Source organism: Colobus angolensis, unplaced genomic scaffold, assembly GCF_000951035.1.
Source record: "Colobus angolensis palliatus isolate OR3802 unplaced genomic scaffold, Cang.pa_1.0 Scaffold177, whole genome shotgun sequence".
Classification (NCBI taxonomy): Eukaryota; Metazoa; Chordata; class Mammalia; order Primates; family Cercopithecidae; genus Colobus; species Colobus angolensis.
This window is the reverse complement of record NW_012114899.1, coordinates 1,418,869-1,439,828: the sequence shown is the minus strand read 5'-3', so window position 1 is coordinate 1,439,828 and position 20,960 is coordinate 1,418,869. Positions and strand designations below refer to the sequence as shown.

General features: G+C 36.4%; 1 protein-coding gene across 2 annotated transcripts in view; it reads left to right on the top strand.

Annotated features, from left to right (window-relative positions):
• The first annotated feature begins 326 nt into the window (after nt 1-326).
• The window catches only part of A1CF (APOBEC1 complementation factor), an 83,781-nt gene continuing 63,147 nt past the window's right edge, over nt 327-20,960 (top strand). The window contains exon 1 of one of the 2 annotated variants that reach the window (XM_011938755.1): nt 327-421. The gene's annotated coding sequence lies outside the window, so the exon portion shown is untranslated. The remainder of the gene's footprint in view (nt 422-20,960) is intronic. The other variant, XM_011938753.1, reaches the window with a different exon arrangement.

The following is a 20,960-nucleotide window of genomic DNA, read 5'->3' as shown; positions in this document are numbered from 1 at the left end:
CTTAGCCATAATATCACTTTGGCATAGTAAAAAACAAAGGAACTAACATAAAGAAAAGCTTAGGTACCAAATTGCAGTGAGTTTTACTTTTTAAATATATCGTATAAGTCAATAAAATATCGTCAAAATAATATTTACCCCAATATTTTTACAATATTTATTTTAATTTTGTAAACAAAGAGCAAAGATAGTTTTAGTAGATTATATCTGGGCTGTAGTGACCCAATTATCTGGTCAAAGGGCTGCATGGATGCAAGAGACAGGGTGAGTTAAAGTTTAACTCCCAGGAATTGTAAACCAAACCTAAAGCCACTGAACCTTTGGAGTTTGATATGACGATTAGAGCATAACCCGAGTAACACGTTGAATTCGCCATAATCAAGGAAACCTTTTCCGGGTGGGGATCTCTGAAATTACTCAGGTATGATCCATGTGTTTTGCTTTTTTCTATTTCAACTCTGTGGGACTGTGCATTGTGGTATCAGTGGGAATGCAGTAAAAACAGCTTTTACCTTCTTCTATTATCGAGCCTAATTCAAGGAATTATCTAGCTTGTTTTTAGACAAATGAAACAACCAGAAAACAAAAGAATAGATTGGAATTATTGTATAATCTCAAAATGAGATAGCTGCCAGGATTTAATAAATTTCTGTAGACTTACCACGGAAGGTTCAAGAGTGGAGCCAATGTTGTGAGAAGTTTATTTAGCTCTAATCAGACAGCAGGGAGAGTTGTGGTTGAGTGCCTGTCCGGATCCTAGGACCCTGAGAAACAGAAATGTAATTAACAAAAGAAACAGTTTTAACATCACCGGCAGATTTTCAGTTCTGTGTGTGGGTCGTAATTCCTATCATACTTTAGGCTTCATGTATTCGATTATCTCCTGAGCTACTACCACCATAAAAAAGAAAGTCTTGGTAAACTCTTGTGATTTCCCCTGCCATTATCTTGCTAACCAAAGGAATGTTTAAACTATTCACTTCTGATTCCGGCCCAAAAAAATATTATGGAAAATGACTGGTTTTGAGTGTGTTATATCTCAATCTTGGAATGGCTAATTATTATATTGTTTCCACAATTTGGGCAACTGTGCTGAGGTGGATGTATTTTCACATTTTTTTCTGTACTCTAAAAACATTATTCACAACCAGAATATAATGGTATTTAAAGAAAGAAATCAATCTGGACATTTACCAAAAATATCCCATTTCTACCAGAAGCCCCCTAAACTCTCTGACTTTTTGTCATGATTACCTATGTAAGTTCCAAGAAGAATGGATTCCAAACTAAACGAGTTTATTTACTATAGGAATTTTCAGATTTGTATTGTAATTCTCCAAGACGATGAAGAACATAGCATTATTTGCACATTGTGCAGGATTAGTGTTCTGTAGAGCATATTTTGGTAAATTCAGCTCTAGTTATAATTTAGGAGCTTCAAAAAATGTGTTGATCTGCTCTGAAACTTTCTTTATAATGTGTGCTATGGAGCATGCAATGGGAGCATAGGTCTGGAAATGACAGTGATATCACCTATTTATCAAAGCAGTAAGGTTTTGCCCTGCTAAATACAGAGAAAGAGACAAATGACTTATAAGGTTCATACTTTCTGGATTAACATTGACTCTGCCCATCTTAGACAACTCTTACTGTTCCGTTTAACTATTTATCGATTTTAAGGGAAAAAAGAAGACAGCTGGCAAGGAAAAGAAATATTGTTGTGGGCAAACATTATAAAATGACATAATGGATATTAAAACACTATAAATACTTAGTTCTTATTTTCTACTGCACTAATACCAACCTGGTTTTATGTTATTTCAAATATCAACATTTCCGGCACTATATTCAGTGGATGTTAATGAATGTGCCTCAAAAGAAAAGTGACTCCATTGTCAAGTAAGTTGAGGAAATGGTGTTAGAAAAGTTATAGCAGGGCTTGTTACCACATGAGTGTTTTGAGTAATGATGATAGCAAGTATCTATGAAGTACTATATTATCAGGTCTACTTCTTTTTTTTGTTTTGTTTTGTTTTTGTTTTTTTGTTTTGTTTTTGTTCTTTCTTTTTGTTTTTGTTGTTGTTTTATTATTATACTTTAAGTTCTAGGGTACATGTGCACAACGTGCAGGTTTGTTACATATGTATACATGTGCCATGTTGGTGTGCTGCACCCATTAACTCGTCATTTACATTAGGTATATCTCCTAATGCTATCCCTCCCCGCTCCCACCTCCCCACAATAGGACCCAGTGTGTGATGTTCCCCTTCCTGTGTCCAAGTGGGTCTACTTCTAAGTTCTCTCCATGCATTATCTCATGTTATTCTTAGAACAACTCTATGGTGTAGATACTATTATAACAGTTTATAAATGGGAAAATGGAGGCACAGACAAGTTACCTAACAGGTTCAGCTACTCAGTTAGCAAGTGGCAGAGCCAGGCTCCTTTGTCTGGCGGTCTCATCCAGAGCCCAAACATGTAACCGTTGTATCACACCCTCAAGCACTGGGGACTCATGACACATGCAAATGTTGTCATTTATCACAATTATCTAAGAGAGTAGGCAATGTTTTGCTTCCTGGGCTTAATTTACAACAGAACATCTTCTTTCAGGAACATCTATCAATATCTCTCAAAATTGGTATTTCTCAGAATACAGGACAAGAAAGAACAAATTGCTTTTATAGCCCATGTCCAGCATTCATAACAATGAGAATCAATTGAAATCATCACAATTGAAAAATCTAAAGGACTTTAGAGTCTAATCTTCTTCCACCAAATAGGACTATGCCTATCTGAGAAACTTTTAAAATTAATCACAGAAAGAACACTAGGCTTTTTGCCTCGACACAGCTGAGTGGAAACGCCTATTGCAAAACTCCCTAGGTTTGTGACCTTGGGCATATTGTTTGACTCCTCTGAATCTCAGATTCCTCAAATGTGAAATGGGGGTAAGATCTGACCCACAGTATTTTGTGAAGGTTAAATTAGATGATAAAGCAAAGGAGAGAAATGTGGTCCCAGGTGCTTAAGAATTCAGCAAAAATCCCACTTCCCTTTTCATTTTCCTATTTGTAACAACCTCCAGAAAAATTTTCTAAAATTGCCCAAGAATACCTATTAGGCCTTGTTTGTCAAAACAATACTAATAAAGTTGAAATCATAAACTGTACATAAAAAAACTTTGATGAATCACAAATAGTAGCACTCTTCCATTTATTCAGAGCAAGTCAGTCTGTAATTTTTTTCAGTATTAAAGCACACACACAGAGCATATTTTTTATTTTAGAGATTATTGCTGAAGAAAATTCTTAGTTATAAAACCCCAACACCTTTTCACCCAAACCCATGGGACACCCTGACACGGGGCATACTTATTTCATCATGGAGGCAGTTGATGTTAAAAATTTGTTTCAGTAACTGTCTTTTCAAATATTGTCATCCCTTAGAAAGCTGAGTAGTACTGTGGGTACTATTGCACAATGGTTTTCATTGCCTTATGTGTCTCTAAAATGACTCAATAAGTTCAAACAAGACAGTATTGATCGACAGAGGATAAACACTATTTTATCTTATTCACAGAAACAGTAACCAGGCTCCTGCAAAGTGCAGCTCTCACAATCCAACTGCCCCCAGGAAAAGCATCTGGAAAAGGAGCAGCACCCTTGCGGTGACATTCCATATTAGAAATCTGTATCCCATCTGCTTCTTGGCCTGATCCTGTAAAATCCGGAGAGTTATTAACAAATGTTTGCTGCTGATTCAACCAGGAAGGCTAGTTCATTGTTTTATTTCATCAAATATACTCCAACTAGGTTATCAGTTTTTTGTTGTTGTTGTTTGTTTGAGATGGAATATCATTCTGTTGCCTAAGCTGGAGTGCAGTGGTGCAACCTCAGCTCATCAGAACCTCCGCCTCCTGGGTTCAAGTGATTCTACTGCCTCAGCCTTCCGAGTAGCTGGGATTACAGGTGCACACCACCATGCCCAACTAATTTTTGTATTTTTAGTAGAGACGAGGTTTCATTATGTTGGCCAGACTGGTCTTGAACTCCTGGCCTCATGATCTGCTTGCCTCGGCCTCCCAAAGTGCTGGGATTACAGGTGTGAGCCACCACGTGCATCCTAGGTTATCAGTTTTAATGACCACTTAGAATTTTTAATTTAATAAACTAAAATTTTGTATTGGATATTTTTGATTGATGCAATCCAAAAATTAAAACATGTCCTTTTGTAAAAAAATTATTGTCTTGACTAAAACATGCTGGTATCTTGAGAGCTCTAATTTGATTTCTTTTAAACATATGTAAGCTAAGATATTTTTCCTATATAGATTTATATGTGGACTTTTATGCATGTATGTATTAATCACATGGAGAACATTTTCCAAGTTTGTTTATTCAATAGGAATTTGTCCCTGGTAATATTAAGAGGGAAATATTAATAAGGATGTAACATAAATCCCTCTGATTTGCACAGTTAGGTGCAATGCTCTGCTCCAGACATAACATGACTAAAGAGAATTAGCTCATGACAATTTAGGCAGACAGAATGTCTAAGTGAGCAGATTAGTTTGTAATTCTATAAAATCTCACTTGCAATGATGTAGTGATGCCTTTCCTTCCTCCAGCAATTAAAAAATAATCATTGCTTTAGGATGCCCAATTGATTTAAAAATCTCTAGGTTGAAGTAGTAGAACTAACTACAATACCTTATTTCTATAGGATATTCTAGTTTATAAAGCTTTTCATATAGTACTTATATAGATTTTTAATGGCAAATTTCTTCATAGTTGATGTCAATTCAGTATGCCTAGTTTCTTCAAGGTAACTGTGTCAATATTCACCATTCCAATTGTACAAATCTGATTAACTGAAAGATGCTCCCACCTAACGTTTATAAGCCCAACTCTGTTTATGTAGCACAATGATGATTAGGGAGTGGGCCTTCAACATCTTCACTGGACATTAATGTGTCTATCAATTAAGAGGTTAGATGAGGACAGTCGCAGTGGCTCATGCCTGTAATTCCAGCACTTTGGGAGGCCGAGGTCGGCAGATCACCTGAGGTCAGGCTAATATGGTGAAATGTTGTCTCTAGAAAAATACAAAAATTAGCCAGGCGTGGTGGTGGGTGCCTATAATCCCAGCTGCCTGGGAGGCTGAGGCAGGAGAATCGCTTGAATCTGGTAGGCGGAGGTTGCAGTGAACCTAGATCATGCCATTGCACTCCAGCCTGTGCAACAGAGTGAGACACAATCTCAAAAAAAAAAATAAAGAAAGAAAGAAAAAGAGGTAAATAAAAACAGTGAAGAGCAGACATATGGGTTCATGTGGAAGGTGAGAGAAGAACCACTCCCGTATGGGACCTAGAAGAACATAGCCCTAAAAAGATGTAATTACAACTCAGTCCAGATGCTGTAACTAACACAGTGAAAGATATAAAGGAACAGAGGTTTATAAAATCTCCTACCTGCCTGTCAGGGGACTGGCAAAGCGTTGTGTACAAATGAAATTTTTTATTTCGATTGATTTTAGTATTCTTCTATCCAGCTCTTCTATTGGGATTCTACTTAGTGCTTATCTTTCCAGCTGGGGCCTTCAGCATAAACTAAATAGTACTTTAAATTATTAGGTGTAATTAAACCCTAATGCCTCTGACTTTTTGCAATGGAAGTCAGAAATCAAAATCTGGTTCCTTGGGGGGAAAAGTGTGTTGACACATATAGATGTTCATCTCAGGAATCCTCTTTCTAACCTTCTTTTCTGAAGATCCCTAACAACCCCTCGCCATTCACGTATTTATTACCAACTAATTATAATTGGCACTCTATGATGATGATAACGCTGATGTTAATAAAAGCCCTTAGATCCTGTTACATCCTGCCACATGCCAGGCACATAGGTTAACTCATTTAATCCTCCATCACTCTACGGAATGGGTACTATTGCTACTCCATTTTTCCCGTAAAGCAACTACGGCTTAGGGACACAGAGAAACTTGCCCCAGGTCACACCACTAGTAAGTGGTGTAGGAGGGCCTCCAGGCAGTCTGGCACAGGCCACCCTGCGAACAAAGGACAAATGGAACACTGGGAAGCATCGAGGCTTAGAACTAGAAGAAAACTTTTGAGATCCTTTATTTGACAGAGAAAAGCAAGTTGGCTTCCCCAAGTTAGGTTTTTGTTAGAATGACAACCCAAGGGCAGAACCCGAGCCCTCAGGGGAGGACTTTTCCATTGTACCACTTCCCACTGTATAGCATGTCTAATTCAGGCCGATTCTCTATGAAAATTCTGAGAGATGAATTACTAGAACCCCTGTGGTTACAGAGGAATACTGCATTCACTCGAAGTCTCACCTTCCTTGCTGTGCCCAGACTCATGAACTGACGTAGCCAGAGACGTAGCCTTTAACTAAGGAGACCCATTCTGTGACTTGGAGAGACTGAGAGGCCCACATCACAGAGGAAATACATGCAGACACAGGCATGGATATGGTTTAGCTTTTTGTCCCTACCCAAATCTCATCTTGAACTGCAATCCTTAGACCTGTAGGAAAGAACCTGGTGGGAAGTGATAGGATTATGGGGGTGGTTTCCCCCAGCTTTTTTCATGATAATGAGTGAATTCTCATGAGATCTGGTGGTTTTGTAAGTGTTCGACTTTCCTCCTGAACACGCTACTTCTCTTTCCTGCTGTCATGTAAGAAGGCCCAAGCTTGCTTCCCCTTTGCTTTCCACCATGATTATGAGTTTCCTGAGGCCTCCCCAGCCATGCAGAATTGTGAGTCAATTAAACGTCCTTTCTTTATAAATTACCCAGTCTCAGGTATTCCTTTATAGTGATGTGAGAACGGGCTAATACAGGCACCATGAACATAGTGACAGGATAAACCATGGAGACATTGCTGAAAATACAAAGTAATTGTCATAAATGACTTGGTTGCCTCACACTCAAATTCTGTTAGTGTCTGAAGAGGACATAGCACCTCCTACCTGGAGGACATACCGTTTTCCCCATGGAAAAAATAATTGGGCTGCTAGGTCTGTATCTGCTAAGGGAGCCCCATATTTAAACTGACCTAATTTAGAACTTTAAATTGAGACTCAGATGCCCCCAAATAGCAGCTCCACCAACCTGAATAGAGTTATTCATTTAGAATAAGAGTTTGTTTCCATAAGTTTTGTTAAAATACAAATTAGTTGGGATGTAGGGTGTGAGCGATAGAGACTAAAATCGCTTAACAGACTAACTAGCCTGGCAAAGCCTTGTGGGAAGCAAGTTTTGATGATGGGGAAGAGAAGATGTCAAGAGCAGATGATCCAGGGAGGAAGTGTCACAAGTAACTTGGGGGTGATATAAGGGACATGAGTAGCAGGTATTTGTCCGATCTTTAAGGAATAATTAACTTATTAGAGAATTTTGTCAATAAAGTCATTTGAGTATCACACTTGCAAGATACTAATTCATCCATGTCTAGTTTTCTCATTATTTCACAGATATTTAACAGGTGCATTGACTTGAATTAACGTCATGCAGGAAATGCCATTATATGAACCCTTAAGATATTTTAAGAGAAAAACGTATAATGCCTGGAAACTCTTAGTTTTCTCTGACATTTAAAAACAGCTGTAAAGTTAAATCCTTTCTATAATAATTTAGTAACTCAGAATTGCAAAGGATTTCCTAAAACCCAAGGATCCAAAGCTCTGACCTGTGGTGTTGGCATAGCAGAGTGAGAGACAAATTACATGTTAAAGCAGAAGGCTCTGGACCTGGAATGCTTGGATACAAATTCTGGCTCCACTACTTGCTACAGTTTAACTCTAGGCAAATTACTGAACTCTGTGACTATTTCCTCTTCTGTAAAGTCAGGGTTGTTTTAATAATTAGATCAGAAATTATAAAGTGCTTAGAGTAATACCAAGCAAGTGTGCATAAACTTTAGCCATTTAGCTATAACTCTCATCATATTTCTATGTTGATTACAAAATGCTTTACTAGAGGAAAATAGATGAGAAAGAGGCCATGAGGTAAAAATGTAGAGTGCTTTTTAGAGTAGAATGAGCTTAGAAATTAACTCTATCCCCAGCACTGGCTTGCAGTGGAAATTTGAAACAGTCTCTCCCTAATTTTCTTGTAGTGTTTTTTTTTTCTTTTCTTTTTTTTTTTAAGAGTCTCACTCCATCTCCCAGGCTGGAGTACAGTGGTGCAATCTCGGCTCACTGCAACCTCTGCTTCCCCAGTTCAAGCAATTCTCCTGCCTCAGCCTCCTGAGTAGTTGGGACGACAAGCGTGTGCCATCACGCCCGGCTAATTTTTTGTATTTTTAGTAGAGACAGAGTTTTGCTGTGTTAGCCAGGATGGTCTCAAACTCCTGACCTCATGATCCTCCTGCCTCAGCCTCCCAAAGTGCTGGGATTACAGGAATGAGCCACTGCACCTGGCCCTCTTTCAGTTTTTTTTCTAAGACAGAGACACTCCCTATCACAGACAGGGTCTTCTAAATTAGTACAGAATGATTTGAAGTAACCTGGGTAATTATCAGAGGAAACAAAAGAGAAATACAGATCCTCACACCAGAAAGCAAATTTCTAAGACTTTATCATTTTCATCGTTATGAAAGAAAAGATCAGTACTCAAAGCCACTTATGATGATGCATGAAAATTAATATAAAATCAGAACAAATATAATATGGCTTTTAAAATAGAAACATAAGGCTATCTTTCCTTACAAGTGTCAGATTGCTTCTGTGCCACTGTAACACAGAGCTTTAGATGGATGTTTTTAAGCTTCAATCAGAGATCAAATATATTCCATTAGTCGGTGATTGACAGACTTGGTGAAAATTGAGTTTTCAACTTAAACTTCTCCAAATCGTCGAGAAAACCAGATACAGCAACTAAGTTCAGAAGGTCAGAGTCTCAGGCTAAAAAGAGAGGGAGAAACCTAACACTAGAAGAAGAATGAATGAAATAGAGCACACACAGCTCATTAGGTCTCTATAATATTCCACGCAAATCATTGGTACCAGGACTATCAAATAATCAACTGCTTTTAAGCTGAAGAATATCTACATTGTATGCCATGATTACTGCTTTACCGATTCATAAGACAACTTAAAAATTAAACATATATACAAAGACATTCTACTTTTCTCATTAGTCCATGCCATTCTATAATTTCTAAATTCTGCCAACTCTCTTTCCCAGGAATCTTGTAGAAGTCAGGCATTTTGGGAATAGCTGAGTATCACAACTGAATAAAGACACCACAACAGTCACCTGTAGTAGTCAGATCTTACAGGTACTAGAACAATTACAGCACAAAGACAGAGTTATGTGTATGTATTAGTCAGCATTCTCTAGAAAAAACATAATATATGTATATATAGGCAATAAATTTATAAATGCATAAAACATATAAAAATGTAAATTTATGTAAATATACATATAAATATGTAATACTACACATATAAATACAAATAAAGAGATTTATTCTATGAGATTGGCTCATGCAATTATAGAAGCAGAAGTCCCAAGATTTGCAGTAAGCAAGCTGGAGATTCAGGGGAGCCCATGCATAGTTCCAGCCCAAGTCCAAAGGTTTGAAACCCAGAAAAGTCAATGATATAAGTTCCAGTCCAGAAGCCATCAGGTTAGAGATGCAAGAAGAGCCAATATTTCAAGTCCGAAGATCAGGAAAGGCCAGTGTTACTGCTCTGTCATGTAGGCCGAGCTCCCTCTTACTCAGTTTTTATGTTTTATTCAGGTCTTGGGTTGATTGGATGAGGCCCACTCACATTGCATCTGCTGTTAAAATTTTCCAAGATCTTTTTGGGGTGAAAAAATCTATCATTCATCTTTCAATCTTCAGTGTTGACAAGCACAGGACATTTATGAGTATTCCTGTTTCTGAGTTTCTGATAAGCTTGTCCAAGTTGAGCACAGGCTGGAAAATTTATAAGAGAGTATTGGAGGCAGAGCAGTGACAAAAGGAAAGAGGCATATACAAAGGTCTCTTGTGTGATGTTGTGCTGCAAACACTGACCTCTCAGAGTTTATTCACCCCTGTGTATATATACATATTCATGTCTACACATGTGTGCTAGTACCCTTATACATCTATACATACACACAATCACATATACCCAAGACCTAATGGAATAGACATGAATTTGGCCTAGCCACGGAAATTATAGAAAGAATAATGGGAATTCTAGGCATGTGGGAAATGGGAAACAAGGACAAAGGCACCTAGATAAAATAAAAAGCAACTGGTGTGCCTAGGAGACCTGATGGACTTGAGCATGGAATAGCTCCAGACTTGCATTGAAAGAAAATCAGGAAAGTCAAGTTAGGACCAGGTCATGGCAGGCACTGAATGTCAGGCTAAGGGGCTGAACTGTTTCTTTCTAGTTGGTGATGGGTCCAGTGATGGATTTAGGGCAGGAGAATACTAGAGGGAATATTTTAGGGAGATTGATCTTCCAGTCGTGTGCAGAACAGATATGCCATGCCTACAGGGTAGTAAGCAGTGACGTTTCTTTCACTCTACACTTTGGCCGAGCTCAGGTTAAGTCCAATAATGGAAGATGGGGTGGGAAATAGAGCTAGGAGTGTAGAGGGGGCAACAGGTAAGGATACATACGTACCGAAAGCAGAAAACAAGTTAAGATCCAGGCTTCATGAGATGCCTATATTGAAGATTGCTCTGGATAGAGAGACTGTTAGGACTTCAGAGTTAGAATTCATAGATAGCAATTCACAGAACTGCTCAGGCTCTTCATTATTCACCTGACTCAACTTTCCTACATCTGCTCCTTTCTCATAAGAGCTTTCCTTGCTCTCTGTCCTTTTTCTACCCCACAGCTTTTGCTTCCTTTCCATACATAAAACCACACAAGAAGTATTAGTTGTATGCATGCAGTGGTCATATAAATATCTTATTGGCTAGTCCTCATCAAAACTAAGTTGAAAGAAATCATTTGAGCCAGAATCTACTAAGAGTCAGATTTTTTAAGGTAGTTCAAGGTTTTTATTTATAAATACTAACAATTAGAACATTTACTCATTAGAAATAATGAAAACATAGACAAAACAATTATTAGAGAAAATTTTGAATTATTCTTTTCTCCTGCTATCTAATTTCTACCTTTCTCATGTAGTCTTTTTCTTTTTAATTAGATTTTTTATGTGAGTATATGGCCCATTTATTTGGCGGGTGGAATAAATTCAATTACTCTCAATTGTTTTCTTTGACCTGTAACATGTATAATTTAGAGCTTAAGTCAGCTGTTCTAGATGCAACTGCATATTGTTATCACCTGAGAAGCTTTAAAATATATCATTTCCTGGGCCCCATTCCAAACCAGCTGAATCAGAATCCTTCCAGGGGTGGGGAAGATGATGCCTAAGCACAGGTGATTCTACCATGAGTCCAGGCAGGGAGCCCGGTTTTTGTGCACAGATTCTGTATGTCATAGCTATCAGCACCTGGCTCTGCTATGGCTGTTCTTAAGTGATCTTTTAATGTCAATTGGGAATATGTTTTAATAGTGGTACAATATTTTAAGAATAAGGGTTTAAAGCAAGTTATTGCAAGTAACAGTTAAGGGATTTACTCAAACTGGACACAACCTCTGTTGGAGCAGATTACAATGAAGTTTTGAGGGCATGGGATAAAAAAGAGGAAGGAGAGATTTAATGGAATGAACATTATTTGCTAAAATTTAAGAATGCTTGCAGTTAAATCTCGTGCTATTTTGACAAGATGTGCACAGGTGCATAGGTGAATGCTTCCTCTTCTGGTATTTCCTTGTGTAATTTATAGTTCAAACTAAATCCTAGGGATTTAAAGTGCTTCTCATTGATATTTAAAGGGCAGTTTAAACCAGTGGAAAAATGTCTTTCGAAACAGATAAAATGTACCTTTATAAAATCCACTTAATGAGAATATGCTAAAAAGCAAGATGTGTTTCTATTGGATCATAAATTATACAATTTTAAACAAGTTTTTTAATGAAAGTAAATTGTTCCAACTATTTGAAATTACTTTTTCCTCAAACAAAACAAAAAAAATTTCTAGATGTCAGGATTGTTTTGCAAAAATGACGATCTGATGATCTGTCGGCCAGATTAATATGCTTAACTTTCCTAAGAGTTAAGGTGACATTATTCCTTTAATGAGCTTGTATATGATTTCTGATTTGACGTAGTTTTTTAAAAATTGGGAAAACATGCCTCCTCTACCCCTTCCATGTTTTAATGCCCTGATTTAATACTGGTGTGTGTGTGTATGTGCATATACACAGATAAACACATATATACACAAACACATATTAAAATTATAATAAAATAATCATTTGTTCATTATATATTTGCTTGTTCTTTTTCTCTGATAAACTCTAAGACAGTGGTTCCTATGGTATTTTTTTCTCTGACATAGTTTTTCTTTTCTCTATAGATATTTTCACTACAGTGCAATTTTTCCAGTATCTTAGGTTTTGCTATCTTAAGTTACTCTACTTAGGACTTAGAATGATTCCAAATAGGGTGGCATATAGATTTTAAACCTCAACGAACAGTAATCAAACATCAGCTAGCCCTATACATCCTTGCAAAAATAACAATTTATTTAGAAATTGTATCAGCATTACTCCTTTACAACATTTAATATCTTGCCTTAAAAGTTCAATATACATGTCAGATGGATTCAGAAACTTCTTTAGCCAAGATGTCACCAAAAGAGCAGGAAAGAGAACAAAAAAATTAAAGAATAAAACAGAAAAAGAGATAGAAGAAGGAAAAAGGGATTATATGGACATTTGAGAATGGAGAGAGAGAAGACCCTACTCATTCCCTGTGTGTAGCTGTGTGTAACACAACTACACAAAGTAGTTGTGTTGGGTGTCTTGAGAAGCACTTGGGGCTTTGATCACCTCCCCTGCAACCTCATGAGATATTTGGTCTATAGATAATTTCTCCCTCTCTTGCTATCTACAATCCAGAACTAAAGATCAGTGAAAAGAAGAATCAACACCTTAAATAATTTAAATGGCTGGGCACAGTGGCTCACACCTGTAATCCCAGCATTTTGGGAGGCTGAGGAGTGTGGATCACCAGAGGTCAGGAGTTCAAGACCAGCCTGGCCAACATGGCAAAACCCCATCTCTACTAAAAATACAAAAATTAGCCAAGCATAGTGGCATGCATCTGTAATCCCAGCTACTCAGGAGGCTGAGGCAGGAGAATTTCTTGAACCCAGGAGGAGGAGGTTGCAGTGAGCTGAGATCACCCCACCACACTCCAGCCTGGGTGATAGAGCAAGATTCTGTCTTTAAAAAAAAACAAAAGAATTTAAATATAAGAATAAAAGTAAGCACGAAAGCTGAGCCAGATCTTGCCAAATGATACATCACTTGGTAAACCATGAAGGTGCCACACTTGCAAAGGAGTAACATTTCAATGAGATGTGACTCAGTGCATAGCAGATAGCTGAGTCCATTTGGACCATATCCACAGGGGGTCAATCCTTGATATGTCCGAGTGAAGCATCAGACAATCCACCCACAACACTCCTCAAAGGAGCTATTACCATAGCTCACTTTCATTCCGGCAAAGAGGCTAAGTTACCATAGTGCTTCAGATGCTCCAGACCATGTGTCCCTAAGGAAGAGAATGTGGACCACAGCATCACCCTCATCGGCTCATTATGGTGTCCTGTGTTCTTCACAGCAACACTTTAAGGAAGGCAGGGTAGGTATAATCTCCACAGCTCCTGCCTAATTTTTTTTAACATGAGGAAACTGGAAAGAAGTAAAATTAGTAATTAGGAACACAAATCTGCTAGTCTTTTCATTTATGGTTCTTGATATGCTTGGTTCAAAAGACCTCTGTACCATCATGCGATTATAAAAACACGCCTACATTTTCTTCTGGAAGTTACACAATGTTTTTAAAGGTTATTTCTTTATTCTAGTTAGAATGCTGGCATGTTATGAGGTGATATGCCCACTTTATTTTTTTTCTCAAATTGTTTATGATCCCCCTATGAATTTGAAATAGCACTTATTGGTGAATTCCAGTATAAACAAAACTATGGGTCTAGAGTTTTTATTTTACTCCATTCATCTGGTTCTCTATTTCTATGCTTGTTTTAATCTTAACTGTTAATTAGGGTGGTTCCAAATCATTATAAATTTTCAATATAGTTATGGCATTTATTGCACATTGTTCCTGCCAGGTGAACTTTGAAATCAATTTGTCAAATTTCAGAATAATTTCATTGGACTTTAAATTAGAATTGCATTAAGGCAATAATCTGGGAAAAACTGATCCTTTTACATCAATAAGGCTTCCATTTATTAAGGCCTTTAGATCTTTCAGTCAAATTTTATCATTTTTATATAGGTTTTAAATATTTCTTATTAAGTTATTCATATTTTAAGTTTTTATTCCATTGTTTAGACCTTATTATACTTCACTTGTTATTTCTGTTAAATACAGAACATTTATAAGTTTCCTTGTAGTAGTCTTTCATTAGTTTCAATTGTATTATATAGTTGATTTACTTGTTTTTAATGAGAATAAATGATTATGGTGTTTCATTACTAAGTATAATGTTTGTTTCATGTTTCTGAGAGACGCTTTTTATCAATTTAAGGATGTTTTGTTCTATTGCTAACTTATGATGTTTTCTTAAACCTATAGTGGGTATTAACTTTCATTAAGTACCACTTTTAGATTTACTGTGATGATCGCGTGTTTTCTCTTTATCAATGAAATGAATTAAACTTTCAGAATTCCTAATGCTCAAGAAACTTTATATTTTTGTAGTGCTCCCATCTTGCTCATTGTATATTATAATTTGGTATGCTTTTTCATATATAGTTCATATCTATATACTCCTATATTTGTCTAGTATTCTACTTTGCAGTAAATTTTTCTCTATCATATATGATGAGTTTGTAGATAATTTCAGAAGTTTTCTATTAGTTTCTACTCTCCAAAAGGCTTTATATAGCAAAGGAATAATTTGCTTTTCTAAAGTGATTTATAAAACTTGCCTAATGAAACAATCTGGACCTGATGTTATTTGGGAGGAAAACATTGAATGTTTTCAATGTAGATTATAATTACTAGTTTATTCAAATTTTCAACTTATCCTTGAGATAATTTTAAAAATTCACACTTTTCTAAGGTTTTGTCCACTGCATGTATATTTTTCAAATTATTGGTAAAAGTATTCTCTTTTGTAAAAGTCTATGACTCTTTGGTTATATCCAATTTTTGTCTTGTTTTGAAAATTTGTTTACTCCTTTTTACCTTGTCAGGATTGCTAGCTGGATGCTAATTTACCACTACAATCAGCTGTTACATACATTTATCAAGTATACAGATCTGTTTTATTAATTCTACTTTTATCTTTGATTCCTTCTAATTTCTTTTTGTCCATTTCATTCTTTTCCTAGCTTCTTTAGTTAATGCTTATTTTCAGTGTTTATTGTCTTGTAATTAATAATAAACAGACTATAGTTTACAAAAATACTACTGTACATTTCAAAATAGCTAGAGAGAATGATTTGAATGTTTTCAGCATAAAGAGACAAATGTTTAAAGTGATAGATATCCCAATTATACTGCTTTAAGCTTTACAAACAATATAAAAGGATTAAATTATCACATGTACCCTCAAAATATGTTACACCTATTATGTATTAATTTAAAAAGAAAAGCAAGAATAGAAACTTGACCACATCTTAATGAAAAGCATGACATTTTCATTAACATTCATTTATTAACATAATTTTAACTTTTATATTTTGTATTATGAGCAAGAGCTATATATCATAGAAAGCTAAAAATAGTCAAATAAGCAAGAATGAAGAAAACAAAAATAATTTGTTAATCCACTCACCCAGAGATAACCAATTAGCCTTGTGTAATCAAAGTATTTTTGAATATAAAAATTAATACAAATGAAATCAGACCATACATTCTGTTTTGTAACCTGCCTTTTCCACTTTATTGTATTTCACAAATATCTCTCTAAATTATTATATATTCTTCTAGAACATTGATTTGATTAGCTGTACTGTATCACTGCTTATCCAAATATGTCTTTATCATTAGATATTTCAGTTGTGCCTACCTTTCATAACAATACTAATATATTCTATGAGAGGTGACAAGCATGAACAGTCTTAGGACCTTAACGACTTTTCTACTAGGTAGCAAAAACAAAGATAAATGAAATAACTGGATCCATTATTAAGGCAACATAAAAGATCTCAAGATAATGCATTCGAAATTGAATTTTTCTCTGCATTGGAGAAACAGGAGGAGAATAACCAATGAGAAAATCACAGACCATGGCTAAGATGAGTTAATCAAAGCAGCAAATAAAGAATAAGAATGGAATATTTCTATAGCACCTTCTACATGCCAGGTACTATGTTAGGCACTCTCACATTCATTACTTTATTTATTTCATGCTTAAAAAAACCTTCAAGTTAGGTATCAGTATTCTTATCCTTTTTTAGACTAGAAAACCAGACCTCAGACAAGTTAAAATCATGGTGACAGAACTAATTTTTTTTTACTTTTTTTTAAATTCAGGGGTACAAGTGCAGATTTATTACATAGGTAAACTTGTGTCATGGGGGTTTGTTGTGCAGATTATTTCATCACTCAGGTGTTAAGCCTAGTACCCATTAGTTATATTTCCTGTTCCTCTCCTTTCTCCCACCCTCCATCCCCCAAAAGGCGCCAGTGTGTGTTGTCCCCCTCTATGTGTCTATGTGTTCCCATCACTTAGCTCCCACTTATAAGTGAGAACATATGGTATTTGGTTTTCTGTTATCCTCCTCTGCAGCAGGTTCCACAAGTTTAAAGATGCTTACATTTACATTTCAGTTCTGTGACTGTGTAAGTTTGCTACAGATAATGCAGGAACAGAACTGAAATTTCAATGTAAGCTTGTCCTTCTTTAAAAATGTGGAAATCTACTACAGAAGAAAATTTTTGTCAATATTTATAAGTAAAATTAACATGTCCACTATGAACAACTTTTACATTTCTTTTCTTTCTTTAATTTAAGCCTTGTCTTGGCCCAAATTGACAAGTTCCAAATTAATATATGATTTATTACTAATGCCTTAATAACATAGAGGAGGTTCTGGTTAATATTTTTTTCTAGTATTGTTTTAAAAAACTAAGATGTTGCATATTGGGACTTTGTGTGATGTCTTCATGGCTACATTTTGAAATTTTATGTATATGTATTCTCTATTAATTTTGCTACAGCTCATGATGCATGACCAAAATGCATGTGCCACATGAATTAATTTCCAAAATAGACTTAAGATTAATTGTAAATATTTTTCCAATGTGGATATTAGAGCTTTGTATCAAGCAATGCAAAGTAATATTTACTTAGCATCATCAGGCAAATATATAGACTTCAGTCATAAATCCTTCACCAACCACTTCAGTACTATCTAGAATTTCTTTCATGTAAAATTCCCAGGAGATACTCAAGGGCTGAGATTCATGCTAAAACCACTTGTACGACTCACATGTTACAGAAAAGTTATGTCAAGGCACAATTAAACGTTGAGGAAAGACTGGATTCAGTTTGGAGAGGTCCCAGTGGCAAGTGAAGCCATCATGGATTTGAAATGCACATGGAGCACATCACTGTACAGGCCCCAGTGGCTTCTCACTCAATTACAAAAGAACACTTCGCTGCTTACCAAGTCAGAAATAGTCTTTGTCCCCATTCAGTTTTCTTATCCAATTTCTTCTGAAAAATCAAATCAAGATAGTAAACATACTATGAAGAGAATGCCTCCATTTCCTAACTCTAAATTGTTTACCACGGTGCAGATATTAAATTAATATTTGCTGACCCTTTTGTTAAAGTCGAGGATAAGTACTTTAATTTTTAACCAAGAAATCTTCTAACTTTAATTCTGTGTTTATCTTTTGTCTCCTTTCTGTTCTTCTCTGCCTGTCATTCACACTGACCATTTCTTTTGTTTGTATAAACTTATGGGGTGCAAGCGTAATTTTGTTATATGCCTAGATTGCAGAGTGGTCAAGACTTTTAGGGTATCCGTCACCCAAATAATGTACATTGTAACTATTAAGGAATCCCTCATCATCCACCACCTTCTCACCTCATTACCCTTCCAAATCTCCATTGTCTATCATTTTACTCTCTACCTCCATGTGTACACGTTATGTAACTCCCATTTATGAATGAGAACAGATTTGTTTTTCTGTGTCTGACTTGTTTCACTTAAGAAAATAGCCTCCAGTTCCACCTAGGTTGCTGCAAAAGATAAAATAAAATGAAATAATTTCATGATTTTTTATGGCTGAATAAAATTCTACTATATATTATATATATAATACATTAATACTTAATATATATTCTATATATAATTTTCTTTATCCAATTGTTGATGGATACTTAGGTTGATTCCATATCTTTGCCATTATGAATATTGCTGCTATAAACATATGAGTGCAGGTATGTTTTTGATATATTGACTTCTTTTCCTTTGAATAGATACCCAGTAGTGCCCAACTACCATTTCTAGTTCTGTTTTTGCCAAGCTATGCTTTCTTGACTCTTTAAGTGTGTTTTTCTAGTATGTACTCCTCTTACCTTCGTGTTGTATCTTTCCCAATTTACCATTTGAAAGACTTTAAGAAAAAAAAAAAACAGGCCAGGCATGTTGGATCACGCCTGTAATCCCAGCACTCTAGGAGGCCAAGATGGGAAGACTGCTTGAGCCCAGGAGTTCGAGACCAATCTGGGCAACATAGATAGCCCCATCTCTATTTTCTTTTAAAAAAATTTATACATATATAATAAAATACTCATTTTCCCTCTTTCTCTGTTACCCTAGCTGCCAACTTAATGGTACACTAGGGCAGTAAGACTTTCTACCATTCTCATAATTTCAGGCAAATCTAGATAACAAATCTCACTCAAAATCCTCACTTAGTTTTCTTTCCATGACTTAGTTCTTCATGTGGGATCAGTTTTTGAGGTACAAGATAAAAGTGTTTCCTCTTTCTAGCTCAGGGTTATAATCAAAGAGCAGGACATGCTATCCAGCTAACAGGTTTAGATTTAGAAAAGTCAGAATGTACTACCCTGCCTGTGCCTCTCTTCCAACTTCCTTCTCATCTGTTTCCCTGCCAACTTCCCTGAAACTGGACCCACTGGCACCTGAGGCCAGCAGGGTCAGGAACTGCAGCTCTAACTTTGCCCAATTTCCATTGAGTAGTTGCAGCCAAGTGACGAGGTAAGCTATTCATTCCAACCCCTCTCTGCCTTTCAGAAAGGCAGAAGTCTTGAACCCCAAATAATTTCTACATCTTTGTTTTCTTGGTCAAATAGGCACTGATGTTGCAAATGTAAAACCAGAAAGAGATAGAAAAGTGTGTACAAATATCAATTTTATATTTTAATCACTCTGCACTCTGAATTTTTTTACTTTTCTTGTCTCTCTCACTAGTATGATGATATATTCATAAATGCGGAGAAACCACAAAGATCAATTTCTTATATAAAACAAATCCATTCCAGGATAGAACTTTCAGGAAGTAACTGGAAAAAGAGAAATAATAAGTATCAGGACTTTCAATTCAGATTAATTTTACTTCTGATTGACTGCAAGTCACTGTAATTTATAAAATTGCTGATTCAGAGTTTTGTATTTCTTCTACAAGTATCTATTAAGCACTTAGCATAATGTCAAGCTGAGCCTTCTGGGCAAACAAAGATGAAGTACAAGATAGTCCCTGTGCTCAGAAAGCTCACAGTTTAGTGAGAAAGTTAGACATGTAAGCCGATAAATACAGTCATGTGTGAAACAATACAAGGATGTACAGGTTTTTTTGAGAGCACTGAGGAGCTGACACTTAAAGGTTACCTACAGAGGTTGTCAAAGAAAGAAAGCATCACAGAGCAAAGAAGATGTTAATCAAGTCTAGAAGAATCAGTAAGGCCAATGTGGCGAAGTTAGGAGGCATGGGAAGGAAAAGGCATTCCAAGCAGAGAAACTGGAGGTGTAAGAAAGCATGGGAAGGCCAAGCGGCAGGGCACGTGAATGACACCGAAAGGGGAGTCTAGGACCTAGTCCTGAAGGGACAATGTGTCATGCTAAGAACCTGGGACTTTACCCTTCCCACAGTTGGTTTTGAAATTCTGCCTCTTGGATTTAGAGATTGATAATTATAATAATTAAAATAATATAATAGCTACTTTTTATTGGATATTTATTAAATGCCAGAAACCATTTTAAGTATTTTAAATGTATATTCATTATTTAGCTCCCAATATTAATATTGACCCCTCAAAGAACCCTATGATGGACGTATTATCATCCTAATTGTATTTATTTTAGCAGTAGTAGTGGTAGTAGTAGTAGTAGTAGTAGTTGTGGTACTAGTAGTAGTAGTATTTTGAGACAGGGTCTCATTCTGTTACCCAGGCTGAAGTGCAGTGCACCTCATTGTAGGCTCAACCTCCCAGGCTCAAGTGATTCACATCCCAGGTAGCATGACTACAGGTGCATGCCACTACACCTGGCTAATTTTTTGTATTTTTTGTAGAGGTGAGCTTTTGCCATGTTACCCAGGATGGTCTGGAACTCCTGGACCTCCCAAAATGCTGGGATTACAGGCATGAGCCACCGCATCTGCCCCCCTCCTAATTTTATGTGTAAAGAAACAGGCTCAGATAGCTTCCTCTAGGACGCAAGTGGAAGAAGAAAAGATGGGACCCCCGGGGAGGATTGGCCAGGCGCGATGGCTCACGCCTGTAATCCCAGCACTTTCGGAGGCTGAGGCAGGCAGATCACCTGAGGTCAGGAGTTCGAGACCAGCCTGACCAACATGGAGAAACCCCATCTCTACTAAAAATACAAAATTAGCCAG